The 16561-nt window shown below is 41.8% G+C and overlaps 1 protein-coding gene across 3 annotated transcripts in view; it reads right to left on the reverse strand.

The window, feature by feature from the left end:
* Positions 1 to 16561, reverse strand: part of STYK1 (serine/threonine/tyrosine kinase 1) — a 55142-nt gene that overhangs the window by 32853 nt on the left and 5728 nt on the right. The window contains exon 2 of one of the 3 annotated variants that reach the window (XM_061125013.1): positions 7084 to 7145. The exons of 1 other annotated variant lie outside the window; for it this stretch is intronic. The gene's annotated coding sequence lies outside the window, so the exon portion shown is untranslated. Of the gene's footprint in view, positions 1 to 7083; positions 7193 to 16561 lie in introns of all 3 variants that reach the window. One more of the 3 variants, XM_061125012.1, reaches the window with a different exon arrangement.

The following is a 16561-nucleotide window of genomic DNA, read 5'->3' on the forward strand; positions in this document are numbered from 1 at the left end:
GGGGGCAGGGAATGGTCCGCGCTGTACCGCCTGGTCTACATGCATGTGCGCGGCTGGGGCTGGGCCGGGTGGCTGGCGGTCGTGGGTGGGGTTGGGGGGGTCTGTGCTCAGCTGATAACTGCCATGCACTGTACTGCACACGTCCCCAGAGCCTACCGGGACCGTACGCTTTTCAGGGCATTTCTCCCTCTCTAGCCAGGACCTGTCTCCCACCTGCCTGGGCGTGTCTCCTCCAAGGAAGTCCGGGAGGACCTGGGTCCAGGGAGGGTGTGGACCCACCTCCAGGGGCCGCCTCCCAGCTTGAGCCCTGCCCTCCAAGGTCTGGAGGAGCCCCCATAGGGTCTGGCTGAGTTCCCCACCCTCGCCCTCGTGGTCCCATTCCTTCTCTTCCTCACCCCCAGCTGGGGTTGCTGCCCTGAACGAACCGCATGTGGGGCCGGCACATCCTAGCAGGCAGCCCCTGGCGCCTGCTGCCTCAGGGATGCTCCAACCACCCTCGTTCTCCAGCAGCGGCCCTGGCTTCCCGCCACCCCCCAGCCTGCCATGGGGCCCCATCAGCCTGGCCCCACCCCGTGGAGAACCCAAAGTCTTACTGTATATAACTCCAGGTGACATTTCTATATTTATAGCAGTGTTGAAAACCCCACGTTTTACACAGAGAACCACCCTCTCCAACCCCCTCCCTTCCCCACCCCCAAAAAAGGTTTTCAAAACCCTTTCCAGTTCCTGGGGCAGGCGGAAACAGGCTCACGGATTGTTGTGTCGGCTGCAGCAGTGATTCCAGCGAGCAGCTATTGGAGGGGAAACAACACTAAAAAAAAAATCACTTAAAAAAAAAGATTTATAAGGCAATTATTTAGGATGTTTGTGATTTGCCGACCTTGCTATAGATGCCATGTTACCAATGATTTCCTGTGGTGGGGGCTTGTCATTGTTTACTGTTTTATTTACCAACTTCTGGCCTAGGCATGACAGTGGGCTCCATCCCCCAGCCCTGGCTGGGCCCAGCACCTGTGTTCTGTGTTAGAAAGGTAATTTTATATATATATATATATATATATATATATATATATATATATAATTACATATATATATATAAACATGTAATTTAGGGGGGCCCTGTTCCTTGCACATTTTACAGTTACCTCATTTTTCCCATGTATGTATTTGAGAAAATGCTAATATATAGAGAAAAAAAAGTGGTTAAAAAATAAATAAATAAAAAATAAAATGAGTGCTTCATGGTATTGAACTCCCCCCGCACCAAAACCTTATATATTGACTTTCCCCCACTGCCGCTTTGGAATAGTCTCTCAGAGTTATCTGAGATGCTGCCTCCTGGGCTGCAGTCCTCATTTTGCCCCAAATAAAATTTAACTCACAACTCTCAAGTTGTATATCTTTTTTTTAGTCGACAGTTATCTTTGGCAGTTTCCCCCCATAAGCAGGGAGATCTATTTTGTTGTCCTGCCTTTCTAGCCCACAGCCCTCTGCAGAGAAAAGGGCAGAAAAAAGGCAATCTGCAAAAGATCTCAGGAACGCACACACACACACATGTACAGTTTCTCATTCTCTGATAAATCAGTCCCAGACCCAGGCAGGCACAATCAGGGAGTCAGCTCAGCTCAGCTGTCTTGTAACCTAAGTGCTGTGTCACACAGGATGTGTCCTCCTAAGGACTCTAGACATAGAAGGGAATTTCAGGGAAACAATAACAAAGGCCTGGCAAGAGGAAAAAGGCACCTGTGGGAAAACATCACTGTCTCATTCTGCAAGGAAATCCAACTAGTCCATCCTAAAGGAAATCAGTCCTGAATATTCATTGGAAGGACTGATGCTGAAGCTGAAACTCCAATACTTTGGCCACCTGATGCGAAGAACTGGCTCATTGGAAAAGACCCTGATGCTGGGAAAGATTGAAGGCAGGAGGAGAAGGGGATGACAGAGGATGAGATGGTTGGATGGGGAGCACCAGCACTGACCTGGTGCTATGATTACAGAGGCAGAGGTTTCAATTTCTAGTTCTGTGTTGGTAGGTGATTCACCTACCATATCGCCTGACCTTGTCATTCCTTCTCATCCTAATTTTGGGACCAGGACACCTGCTTCTCTCCTGGGGGCAGTAAAGAACTACAGACAGCAGGAGGAAATGAATGACACCAGAAAAGGGGCGGGCCAGCTAAGAAGTCCACACACCTAGTCTCTCCCCCTCAACTCTCTAATTCCAAAGGCTCGCTTGCAACTGCATCTTGTGACCCACATCATGGTAGCCCCACCAGTTTTCATTCCTGTCCCTACCTCTGCCTGTAATTTCCTATGGGGTAATCAGAAGAGCTTCCCCAGTGGCTCCATGGTAAAGAACCCATCTGCCAATGCAGGAGACTTGAGTTCAATCCCTGAGTAGGGAAGATCCCCTGGAGACAGGAATGGCAACCCACTCCAGTATTCTTGCCTAAGAAATCCAATACATTGAGGAACCTATTGAGGAACCACAGTCAGAATTGCTTGCTGATGGTATCATATTTTCTACTTGGGAGAGAGCTAAGTTGGAACGTCTGGAAACAAAGTTAGTATATTGTCTCCATTCAACTGTGACAAGTAGAAGGAACACAGGCACCAAGGTCAGGAATGCAAGATAGATTTATCTCGATCTTCCAACGTCTTGGTTTTCTAATCTTTAATCTGAGATTATCATGAGCACTTACCTCAGAAGATTCTAGTGAGAATTAATGAGAATGAGAAAACGCTCTTCAAAGGAACAAACTGTGCCATTTGCAGAGACTAATATGGACCTAGAGACTGTCACACAAAGCAAAGTCAGAAAGAGAAAAATGGCATTGTTTATTAAAGCATATAGGTGGAATCTAGAAAAACAGTACAGATCAACATATCTGCAAAGCAGAAAATAGAGACATGGACATAGAGACAAATGAACACCAGGTGGGGGAAGGGCTGGGATGAATCAGGAAATTGAGACTGACTTATATATACTACTATGTATAAAATACACAACTAACATTAACTCAGGGCTCTGTGGTGACCTAAATGGGAAGGAAATCCAAAAAAGAGGGGATATAGGTACACCTCTAGCTGATTCACTTCGCTGTGCAGCAGAAAATAACACACTGTAAAGCAACTATACTCCAGTAATTTTTATGGCAAAACCCACCACAATATTGTAAAGTAATTAGCCTCCGATTAAAAAAAAAAAAACCTGATGCTAAAAAGGTAAGAGTAATAAAGCTTCTAAAGTGAAAAAAAAAAGTAATAGTTACACCTTCCTCTTCCAGCAAGAATTCATGTGTGTTTACTTTGTATACATAATTACTTTTGGATATGTAATTACTTTTATATAATTATGTAGACATAATTACTTTTCAGACCAAAGGTCCCAACTCAGTGTTCCTAAATAGCACATTCTACCTGACAGTCTCGAACTAATTTCTACTGCCCCACTGTGATGATCTCAAGACAGTGTGACTTTCCTTCAAAGCACTGGCATAAATGTGGATATATTCCCTTTCCTCTAACACAGGCACCATATAATGAAAGTGCTGAATGACTTCCTTAGTATTGCCCTTTCCTTCTCCAGGGGATCTTCCCAAGCCAGGGATCAAACCCAGGTCTCCTGCATTGCAGGTGGATTCTTTATAGCCTGAGCCACCAAGGAACCGAATGGAGGATTAGTTCAGTTCAGTTACTCAGTCGTGTCTGACTCTTTGCAACCCCATGGACTGCAGCACACCAGGCCTCCCTGTCCATCACCAACTTCCAGAGTTTACTCAAACTCATCTCCATTGAGTTGGTGATGCCATTCAACCATCTCTTCCTCCTGCCTTCAATCTGTCCCATCATCAGTGTCTTCCAATGAGTCAGTTCTTCGCATCAGGCAGCCAAAGTATTGGAGTTTCAGCTTCAGCATCAGTCCTTCCAATGAACATTCAGGACTGATTTCCTTTAGGATTGTCTGGTTGGGTCTCCTTTCAGTCCAAGGGACTCTCAAGAGTCTTCTCCAACACCACAGTTCAAATGCATCAATTCTTCAGCGCTCAGCTTTCTTTATAGTCCAACTCTCACATCCATACATGACTACTGGAAAAACCATAGCTTTAACTAGACAGACCTTTGTTGACAGGATAATGGAGGATAGTTGGAAAATAAATTCAGTGAGCAAAAAATGCAGAACCACTGTGTGTGTTCACGAATGTGGGTGTGGATGAGGAAAGTATGTAGGCGTGTATTTTATTAAATAGCAGTGAACAATTCTACTGGCTTGTTATCTTAATATAGCCTCAGTGCAGCCCCAGAGCAGCCCCACCTCAGCTGTGCTTCCTGCTCTGAACTTACATGCATGAGAAAGGTGCTTTGTTTTCAGATATGTCTTTGCTTGAAGTCATTTATATCTTCCACAATAAAGACCCAAAAGGCATAACCCTAGGCTCTGGCTACCTTTCAGTATTTTTATTACAAATCTCAGAAGTATAGCCCAGTGAATTTTGAAACACAATATACCCATATTGTTGTTGGTTATTTTCTCAGTCATGTCTGACTCTGCAACTCCATGAACTGTAGCCCACCAGGCTCCTCTGTCCCTGGGATTTCTCAGGCAAGGATACTGGAATGGGTTGCCAGTCCATACTCCAGGGGATCTTTCCAACCCAACCCCTGTCTCCTGCATTGGCAGGTGTATTCTTTACCATTAAGCCAGCAGGGAAACTCCAATATACCTGTTTCTGCCATTAATTAGCTGTGTTCTCTTGAGCAAATTACTTAATCTCTCTTCTCTCTCTTAATCTCATTTTTTTCATCTGTTAAACTGAGTTAATAGTATTATCTATCTCCAAGAGTCACTGTAAGAATTAAATGATACTTAGAACAATACCTAGCACATAACAAATAATATTTATTACTAATTATTCCTGTGATAATTATATGAATAAAATATTCCCATAATAATTACTACTATTATTCTTCAAATTATGATATCTACAAGTGATTTCTCCTTTTGGATAAGATTTTCATCCTAGGCAGTATTAATATAATGACATAATACCACAATTAGAATACTTATATGGCTATGGATCACAGGAATAATAAAATTACTTCCTGAAATTTAAATTTAATATGGGCTTCCCTGGTTTACAGAAGGGACTTCCCTGGTGGTCCAGTGGCTAAGACTCTGCACTTCCAATGCAGGGTGCCTGGGTTCAGTCTCTAGTCAGGGAACTAGATCCACATGCCACAACTAAGAGTTTACATGCTGTACCAGAGACCCGACACAGCCAAATAAATAAACCAGTATTTTAAAAAATATCCTTACAGTAAATATTACCTAGGTTTCTGCTACAATTTTCTCACTTTCCTTCTGAGAAGTACCTGCTTTTTATAAATGTTAAATTTTCAACTCTCCTGCTCTCTTTTATAAATTGCTATATGGTTTGAAATTTAAATATCATATACTTAGAATAAAAGTAAATAAAACAGATTTCAGATTTCCTTTTCCAGACTCTAACCACCCCCAATTTAAAACCAGTGTGGTCAAAGGAACTTTGTAAAAGTTTCAAAGCCCAAGATGATGCATCAATTAAGTCAGAATCAAGAAATAGTCTTGGGAATGGGAGCTGAGTCCTGGGATCTGTTAAAGCGCCAAAAGTTAATTCCAACATGGATCCAATTTCGGGAACTTTGCCTTAAACCCTCACCACCTTCCTTTCTTATTTAATACAGATGTAATCCATCAGGCTCTAATTTAATAATAAAGTTCTAGATTGGCTGCTGGGTTTATTATCCTCTCTCTCACTCTTGCTCTCTCTCTCTTTCTCTCTGGCCAAATTTTATCACTTCCCTGTGTTTTAATTCCTAATCTGTAACATCATGGATTATGATTATCTTTGCACTATCTAACTAGAGACATTCTGATAAATGAGATAAAACATGTGAAAGGACTTTTAAAGTTTTAGAATAAAAGGATTTCAGAAACCCAAGGTAGAATTATTCCCCTCCCAACACACACACACACATATACATACACACACATACACATATATACATACTCATATATACACACATGTACACATGAATACATAAACATATGTACATACATACACATATATACACACATACACACAGGCCCACTGCCATCTCTTCTGAAGAATCCTGGCTCCCCACAGGTAAAGCTTTTCTATAGTAAGGCCTGGGGAACTGTTAAGCCTTGTCTATATATTCCAGAGAACTTCAAGACAAGCCTGCTCACTGCCCCATCATTTACTAGTCATACTTTTTCTCCTTTCATACATCACTGGGGCTTCTCAGAAGGCATGGTGGTGAAAAATTTGCCTGGGGCAATGCAGGGGCTGTAGGAGACCGTGGTTTGATCCCTGGGTCAGGAAGATCCTCTGATGTAGGAAATGGCAACTCACCCCAGTATTTTTGCCTGGAGGAGTCCATGGACAGAAGGGCCTGGCGAGCTACAGTCCTTGTAGTCGCAGAGTTGGACACAACCAAGCAGCACTTGTGCATCTTTCCCTCAAAATGGCTATGTAAACAAGTCCTTCTACTAGAATCTCGGTTTGCTGTCAATAGATTGAGATCTACAGGAAAATCAACAAATGTAAGTGTACCTCCACAAAGATGCAAAAAGCAGTTCAAAGCAAAGTGATGCAAATATTGCCTGAAACACCTGCTCCTGGGTTGTTGATTCATCCTGGGAATAAAAATGTGGCAGTGACATGAACTTTACTTGATCTTATTTTGCTTGATCTTACTTTTTGAAATGAAAGAACAAAAGATGGGACTTGCCTGGTGGTCCAATGGCTAAGACTCTGAGCTCCCAATGCAGGGGGCCCAAATTTGATCCCACATGCCACAACTAAAAATCCTGCATGCCTCTACTATAACCTGATGCAGCCAAACACATAAATAAAAAATAAATATTTTTAAAAAGAGCAAAAAAGGATTAAAACAAAGAGAAGACAAGAGAACAAAAATCATGAGGTTTGTGTCTACACTCAAGAGGAAAAGCCTCAGAATTTTTGCCTAACATTTATTTAATTGAACAACAAAAATACATTAAGTACTGCTTACCATCCCTTGCTCCGGTTTCCTCCATTTGAGCTTCCCAGGCAGCACTGTGGTAAAGAATCCGCCTGCAATGTGGGAGACCTGGGTTCGATCCCTGGGTCAGGAAGATCCCCTGGAGGAGGAAATGGCAACCCACTCCAGTATTCTTGCTTGGAAAACGCCACAGACAGAGGAACCTAGCGGGCTACCATCCATAGGGTAGCAAAGAGTCAGACACGACTGAGCACACAATGTATTTTTGGACCTTTTTCCAGAACCCAGGTAAGAAGATTCAGTTTAGGCATTCCACGTTATCTCCCTCCTTTCCCGATAAACCCAGGCTCTTTCCCTGAATGAGCATGGAGCGGAGTTCATACAATAAACCAAGTGAAGCAATCTGCTTTGGACTCCACCCTTAACTGATACAAATTAGCACAGCTTTCTTGACACTGGTTTGTGCTTCCCGCTAGTGACTGGCACATTTTATGGCATATAGTTAAAACGACAAACACTTATACAATGCTCACCACCTGCCAGGCACTGTTCTAAACACTTCACATAAAGATGAAGGAACTGTGTCACAGAGAGGTTAAGTAACTTGCTCTGGATCACACAGTTAGTAAGCAGGGATTTGGAACTTCAGCCCAGGTTGTATGGTTTTAGAATCAGTGCTTTTACTTTACACTATACACTGCTCCCCTAACAGATTCTCAAAAATAATTATTTAAAAAATTAAAATTGCCTTTAATATTGCTTTTGTGGGTTTTTGGGGAAATAAAGTTTACAAAGCATAAAATGCACCCTTTTAATGTGGACAATTTAGTGGGTTTTAGTATATTCACAAAGTTGTACAACCATCACTGCTATCTAGTTTTAGACTATTTTCATCACATCCCTTAAAAAAAGCCCTGTTCTAGGGGTTTCCCTGGCGGCACAGTGGTAAAGAATCTGCCTGCCAATGCAGGAGACACCAATTTGATCCCTGATCCAGAAAGATCCCAAGTGCCGAGGAACAAAAAAGCCCATGTGCCACAACTATTGAGCCTGTGCTGTCGAGCCCGGGAGCCGCAAATCCTGAGCCCACGAACTGTAACTACTGAAGCTGAGCACCCGAGAGCCGGCGCTCCCCAGAGAAGTCACCGCAGTTAGAAGCCCGTGCACTGCAATGAAGAGTAGCCCCCCGATTGCCACAACTAGAGAAAAGCCTGGGCAGCAATGAAGACCCAGTGCAGCCAAAAGTAAACAAACAAATAAATAAAAACCTGTACCAAGAGCAGCCACTGCCCAGTGCCCACCTCCCCACCCCAAGCTCCTGAGCAATCACTAATCCATGTATCATCTTCACGGATTTGCCTATTTTGGATATCTCTTACAAATTGAATCATATAATCTGTGACCTTCTGTGTTTGGCTTTAGCAAGTTTCCAAGTTTCATCCATTGTATTAATGAGGGTTCTCTGGAGAAACAACCAATAGGAGGATATATATATATATATATATGAGGAAATTTATCCTATATATAATAGGATATATATATATACACATATATATATAAAAGAAACAACCAGTAGGACATATATATATATATATATATATATATATATATACACACACACATATATATAAGAGGAAATTTGTTATAGGAATTGGTTCACAAGGCTATGGAGGCTGAGAAGCCCCACAATCTGCCATCTGCAAGTTGGAAAGTCAGGAAATCTGGGACTATAGGGATCCCAGGATCTGAAGTCCAGATTCTCCTTACGCCTATAGTGCATGGTCTTAATCACCGCAGCTTTGTAGTACATTTTAAAATAATTAATTCTGGGGACTTCCCTGGAGGTTCAGCGGTTAGGACGCAGTGCTTTCACGGCCAATGGCTGAGGTTCAATCCCTGGTCAGGGAACTAAGATCCTGCAAGTTTTTATATACCTTACCTATGGAAATCACTGCTCCCCAGACACCCAAAATTTCTTTAATGTTGAAATAAAAATCACAAAGGTGCAGCACCTAATATCACTATGAAACCACATAACTCAGGTATGAAGATACAGGGACTTTCAACCAGCACAGAGTCCTGTCCCAGGGTTCAGTGAACTTTGTCTCAAGGATTTATCTCACACACTATCTGAATATACATAAACCCACAACTTGTGGCCTGCTGATACTATCAAAGCTTTATTGCTCATCTGTTTGTAGATAATCTAAGCTCATACCTTTAAATTGGCTTGCCTCTATTTCCCAGTCCATGTTACCTCAGTCAATTAAAAATAATTTTAATAGCAACCCGAAGGGGTGGGAGGGGGTTCAAAAATGAGGGGATATATGTATACTTATGGCTAATTCATGTTGTTGTACGGCAGAAACCAATAAAACATTGTAAAGCAATGATCTTCCAATTAAAAAGAATTTTTTTAAAAAAAGAAAAAAAAATAGCAGCCCAAGATGAGAAGATCTAGAAAGATCAAGGTAGTGGTGGTGAAGAGGAGGTGCTTTACCGATAACTATAGAATCACATTTCATTTATCTGCATTTTTTTCCAATCCTGAAAACTTGGCGTGTTCTTCAAAGTTATCTTCAGTTTTATGAAAGAAAACCACTTCAGAACAACCCATGACCATTTTAACAACTTCATAGCGCATGTGGAAAATAAGGTCTAAGTGCAAAGGTGATTCATCTAGGGTCAGAAAATAAATCAGAGATCTAATCGGATGTGGGACTTTCTGATCATGAATCCATTATTACTCTTAATGAACATGGGTGAGGACAAGAAAAACAGGGTGAGACTTTGAGGTCATTTAGTGTTAAGGGAGCTATTTGGGCCTCAAGAAAGAATATATGTTTACATATGGCTGATTCATCTTGCTATGCAGTAGAAGCTAACAAAAAACTGTAAAGCAACTCTACTGCAATAAAAATTAATTAATAAAAATAAAAGAAGGGATGCAAACATGCCAAGTTCAACTCTCAGTGTCAAAAAATCATTCTCCTCCCACACTGTAATTGAAGAAACCAGCGCTATCTCCTGGGCCACTTCAGACACACCTCCCTGCTAAAGAAACTCTGAAAAGAGCAACCCTGCCTTCCATTTCTTAGTCTGCTTTACAAGAACACTATGAGATGCAACATGAATCCCACAAATGAATTCTAAACATGTACAATCGTAAGAGCCTTTTGAAATCAATCAAAAAAACCTAGCCTCCGTAACTAGCTGATGAGGAAACAGGCCCATGGTTCAGGTGTTTTCCAACAGCTAATTAGCACTTGAGCTAAGACTAGCCTTGTGTACCTTGAATGTTCATCTGGTCCTCTTTCATTACAATTTTCCACCCTTTAAAAGGCTGACTGGGGAAAAAAAAAAAAAAGGGCTGACTGGATATTGGATCTCTGTTTATCCAGTTTTGTATGGATGAGGATAAGGAAGATGATCGTAGTTCTTAGAATTCATCATGTGCCTACAGTTTCATAGTTTCTTCTGCCTGTCAAGCCTTTGGGTTGTATATGTGTCTGAATTAACCTTAGGAAATCTACCGCATACATTTCTGAGGTTGAAGAGACTTTACATTCCAGTTGTATTTTCATTGCTGGCACTGCAGGGCTTTAAGAATGTTCCAGTGAATATTCTGCTTATTTATTCCTCCACCAAAACTCATTTTGATTCATACTAAGAGGTCAGCCCCAAAGAACACTAAAGGGGTCTAGGATTGGGACCCCTGGGGAAAGACCATGGAGGTAGCAGGGCAGCTTCAAACCAGACTGGTTGGATCTGTGGTGTTTGCTTATAAATCTGATGGAAAGCAAGGCAGTCAAGACAGATTTTCAGCATTCCCTTAGCTCCCCGCCCCCTTCCTTGAACCACAAGCCAAGCCTGTCACTTCTACTCAGATAAACAAGCCCTTCCCTGCTGCTGTAGCCTTTAACTAGTCTGAGTCAGCACTGACTTTGGCCTCTGGCTGGTGCGACATCACACAACACTTAAGCAAGGGGCAGTGGACACTTGCTCTGTCTGGGCTAAGCCAACCCCATCAGACTTAAAAGTGACTTTGGAGAAGCTGATCTTAAGGACACAAACTCAGGGTGGTTTGGTCTACGATGGGTCTTGAAAACTGATTAGTATCAGAAAAAAAAAACCAAAACCTGCTTAGAGTCATCTTCTCTAAACTCCATATTATCATCTTTGGCAAATATTTTTCATCATTCAGGTGACAGCATAATATGAATATAACATCTACGGTGTCTCCCAGAGTTGTTCAACACAACAGCCCATGTGTACCTAACAAGACAGTACATTTGGTTAAATCATTCAAAACTGATGCTCTGGTGAAACCTAATAATTTTGAAGTTTTCCCCAGGAAGCTAACTGACTTCAGATATGAATATTATATATGTATTATTGACATTTTCCTATGGCCGCAGTGCATGTGGTTCAGTGTAAAGAATCCACCTACCAAACAGGAGACACAGACTCAATCCCTGGGTCAGGAAGATTCCCTGGAGAAGGAAATGGCAATTCACTCCAGTATTCATACCAGATCCCATGGACAGAGGAGCCTGGTAGGCTGCAGTCCATGGGGTCTCAGAGTTGGATACAAATGAGCAACTAAACAACAATGGCCCTTTGAAGCACTTTTTTTCCTTAAACTTTAGCATCCCCTACAATTTCTTAGTAGAATTCTAACATAACCCAGAATTACATACATACAATAATTTTAATTTAGACCAATGTTCTGAAAACAGCACCATATTTCTATGTATTTTGTTAACTGACAAAATACAAGTTATGTATATACACACTGTTACACGCGTAAAAATAGGGTAGTTTACTATGACTGGAGGTGAAAGATGTTAACAGCTGTATAAGAAAAAAATGAAAGCAGGATTTCTTCTCATTTATCATTCTTACCAGTAATTTAGTCCATAAAAGTGTAAATCTGTAGGTATAAAAAATTCAAGATGCTGTGATCACTCAGTTGTTAAGAATTGGTTTTACTGAGGAATTTCTGTAGCAATTTAGTGGCTAAGATCCCACACTTACAGTGCATGTGGGGATGGGTTTGATCCCTGGTTGGAGACTAAAGATCCCACATGTTGCATGGTATAGCCAAAAAAAACAAAACCACACACACAAACAAACCAGAAACTGGTGTTATTCAGGTGGTGAGGCCCAGAGGGCAGAGTAAGAGAACCTGAACTCACCTCCTATCACTGGGACACCAAAATTATAACTATTTACAGAGCAACTATAGATAAAAATGACCTCAGGAAGAGCAGGAAAGGTTTTTGACAACTAAAGCTACAAGAAGGATGATGAGTAGGAGAAGCAGAGTAGGAGAGGTCAAGACCCACGCCTGCAGCTGGGTACCCCACAAACTGGAGGATAGTAACTATTACAGAATTTCTTACCAAGCAGTGGGGTTCTGAGTCCCAAATGAGGCTCCCAAGCTTAGGGTTCCTGAACCACTAGAAAGACAAGTACCCAGAATATATGGCTTTCAAGGTTGGTAGGACTTCTCTGGTAGCTCAGCTGGTAAAGAATCGGCCTGCAAGGCAGGAGACTGCAGTTTGATTTCTGGGTTGGGAAGATCTGCTGGAGAAGAGACAGGCCACGCATTCCAGTATTCTTGGAGTCGGGCTTCCCTGGTGTCTCAGCTGGTAAAGAATCTGCCTGTAATGTGGGAGACCTGGGTTCAGTCCCTGGGTTGGGAAGATCCCCTGGAGAAGGGAAAGGCTACCCATTCCATATTCTGGCCTGGAGAATTCTATGGACTGTATAGTCCATGGGGTCGCAAAGAGTAGGACATGACTGAGTGACTTTTACTTCACTTTCACAGCTTCACTGGTGGTTCAGATGTAAAGAATCAGCCTGCAATGCAGAAGACCCAGGTTCAATTCCTAGGTTGCGAAGATCCCCTGGAGAAGAGAATGGCTACCCACTGCAATATTCTTGCCTGGAGAATTCCATGGACAAAGGAGCCTGGCAGGCTACAGTCCATGGGGTCGCAAAGAGTTGGGCATGACTAAGTGACTAACACACAAATGCTGTGTTAGTTTATATAAATAAACACAGAGAATTAGACAAAATGAGGTTACAGAGGAATACACTCCAAACAAAGAAACAAAATAAAACACCAGAAGAAGAACAAAACTAAATGGAGATAAGCAATATATACCCAACAGTTTAGGGTATTGATCATCAACAATAATAGGAGAACTTTAACACCCTGCTTACATCAATGGACAGATCATCTAGAGAATCAGTAAGGAGGGAGTGTGCAAAAAAGGAAACCCTTCTACATGGTTGATGGGAATGTAAACTGGTACAAATACTCTGGAGAATAGTATGGAGTTTCCTCAAAAGATAAAAATAGAATTACCATATGATCCAGCAATTCCCCTCCAGGGTATTTTTCTGAGGGAAAAAGTACTAATTCAAAAAGATATACACACCACATATTAATTACAACATTGTTCATAATAACCAAGGTGTGGAAATAGCCTAAGTGTCCATAAATAGTGTATGGAAGTGAAAGTGAAAGTCATTCAGTCGTGTCTGACCCTCTGTGACCCCATAGACTCTACAGTTCATGGATTCTTCCAGGCCAAAATACTGGAGTGGGTAGCCTTTCGCTTCTCCAGGGGATCTTCCCAACCCAGGGATTGAACCCAGGTCTCCTGCATTGCAGGTGGATTCTTCACCAGCTGAGCTATAAGGAAAGCCCAAGAATACTGGAGTGGGTAGCCTATCCCTTCTCCAGTGGATCTTCCTGACCCAGGAATTGAACTGGGGTCTCCTGCACTGCAGGTGGATTCTTTACCAACTGAGCTATCAAGGAAGGCCTAAATAGGTGGATGGATAAAGAATATGTGAGATAGATACACAGATAGATACAGAGAATGGAATATTACTCTGTCATGAAAAGAATGAAATCTTACCATTTATGATAACATTAATGGATATAGAAGGTATCATGGTAAGTGAAATAAATCATACCATATGATTTCACTTATATGTGAAATCTAAAAAAGAAAGCAAATGACTAAACCTAGCAAAACAGAAATAGACTCACAGATACAGACAAAAACCGATAGTAGCCAAAGGGGAAGAAGATGAGGTGATGGGTGAAACAGGTGAGACTTCCTGTTATAAAATAAATGAGTCATGTGGATGAAATATATAACATGGGGAATATAGTCAATAATATTGTAATAACTTTGTGTGATAACTAGACTTATTGTATTGATCATTTTGAAATGCATAGAATTATCAAATTACTATTTTGTCCACCTGGAACTAACATAGTGTTGTAGGTCAATTATACTTTAATTAAAAAGAAAAAGAATTAGTTATGTTGGCAACTGGCTACCTCAATGCCAGAAAGGGTTATTATTATAAATTAGAAACAAATTAAGTGGTATAGCTGGAGTATACGTTGCCCAGTTCACCTGGAGTTGTAGGCAGGGGAAAGTTGTGGAGAAGACCCCCTGAGCTTAGAAGCGTAACAGTAACTTTAGGAAATTGAGCTGAAGTCAAGGCATGGATAGGAACCCCTTCACTTCATCCCCACTTCCTTTTCCTTATCCAGAGCTGACAGTCTCTGCAGCTAAATTCTAACCTATTCGCCTCATGATCATTCTGGTTAGGAAACTCAGAGAACTTACAAGAAATTAAAAAATAAAAGACTCATTTTTTCAATCGAAGAAGCTCCCAAGATTTGCCAATCTATCTGAACCCTTCATTTTCTAAGACAGAAAGATAATAATCACAATAAAACAATAAAGCACACTGACGTAACACCTTGTTCTTGGCTCACAAAAAGAGTGCCGGTGTTTAAAACAGATTTCAGGTCCTTGGACTCCTTCCATTCTACACAAGACTCTTTCCACGCTACACAGGTATCTGTGTAATATCTCCTTTTCCTTTGTGTACACTTATTCCCTTCTACTTTTATTTTCCTCAGATGATAGGCAAATACAAAGACTGAATACCTCACCTACTTATTCAGTACTTAATCAGTTTGCCTACAGTCACCAGTTTCTTTCCAACCAGATAGTAATTCCCTGGATGGCCCACTCAGCTTCTCTATGCCCTTTTATTGCCTGCGTGCATGCATGCCAAGTTGCTTCAGTTGTGTCTGACTCTTTTCGACCCTATGGACTCTAGCCTGCCAGGCTCTTCTGTCCATGGGGATTGTCCAGGCAAGAATACTGGAGTGGGTGGCCATGCCCCTCTCCAGGGATATTCCTGACCCAGGGATCAGACCCACATCTCCGGTGGTTCCTGAGCTGCAGGCAGATTCTTTACCACTGAGCCACCAGAGAAGCCCACGCCGTTTTATTAGCACAGCCCAGAAGCAGACACAGAGCGGTAGCCTGGTGGGGAGCTAGAAGAGAAGCATGGAAGTCTCCATGAAAACAAGAATTTGGGGACTTTGGCTATTTTCCTCCTAGCTCTATCCCTAACAATTGGAAACAGGGCTTTTTCCAGGTGAATTTCAGTGTGGGTGTGTTACACATTACAGTAGCTTAATGCCTTTATCACCACAACTACCAATAGCTGTCAGTAACTAGTGGGAAGAAAGCTTGGTTTCAAATGTGTGAACAGCTCAGAGGAGGAGAGGATTCATAACAAGAGTCCACAATCACAGAAAGAAAGAAAAGGGTAAGAAAGGAGACAAAATGGGAATAAGGTTGAGGGACTGATGAAAAGGAATAACAAATTAAGAAAAAGATGCCATCACCAAGGCATTGCACTTGAACCTGGGCAAACTCCAAGAGATGGTGGGGGACTGGGAAGCCTGGCGTGCTGCAGTCCACGGGGTCGCAAAGAATCGGACATTACTTGGCGACTGAACAACATGTATACATCACTTTGTACCTCTAAAAATAACTCTTTTTAAAAACATCACCATGATATTATTATCACTAAGTACTGCTACTATCACTGCACTGAACCATATAACCATTTATAACTGATTCGATCAACTCAACCCAAATGAGATATGAAGTGAAGTGAAGTGAAGTCGCCCAGTCGTGTCTGACTCTTTGCGATCCCATGGACTGTAGCCTACCAGGATCCTTAGTCCATGGGATTTTCCAGGCAAGAATACTGGAGTGGGTTGCCATTTCCTTCTCCAAAAACTGAGATATAGTGATGTGTAATTTTTTTTTCATTGTTTCATTCAATCTCTTAACAAATCACAAGAGCAATGTCTCTGACCTGACATGTGCCCACCAATCACAGAAGTTTTTTGTGGGGGGAAAAATAGGATGAAAGCTCCTAAAAACAGCCCTAGTTTCTGTCTATAGCACTCTTCTGGATTTTTTAGAACCACGAATGGATGCTGTCACTGTCAGAACCAGATCTAACACTGAAGCAAAGGGAAAACCCTCTAACACAAGACTGTGACAACAAATGGGAGACCAGCTCTTGCCGTCACACAATACACTGTACAGGATATTCCCTGGAAGACAAGCAGGTGTGGCATCTGGTCTCAACTAAATATTTC

Source organism: Dama dama, chromosome 22 (assembly GCF_033118175.1).
Source record: "Dama dama isolate Ldn47 chromosome 22, ASM3311817v1, whole genome shotgun sequence".
NCBI classification, from domain to species: Eukaryota; Metazoa; Chordata; class Mammalia; order Artiodactyla; family Cervidae; genus Dama; species Dama dama.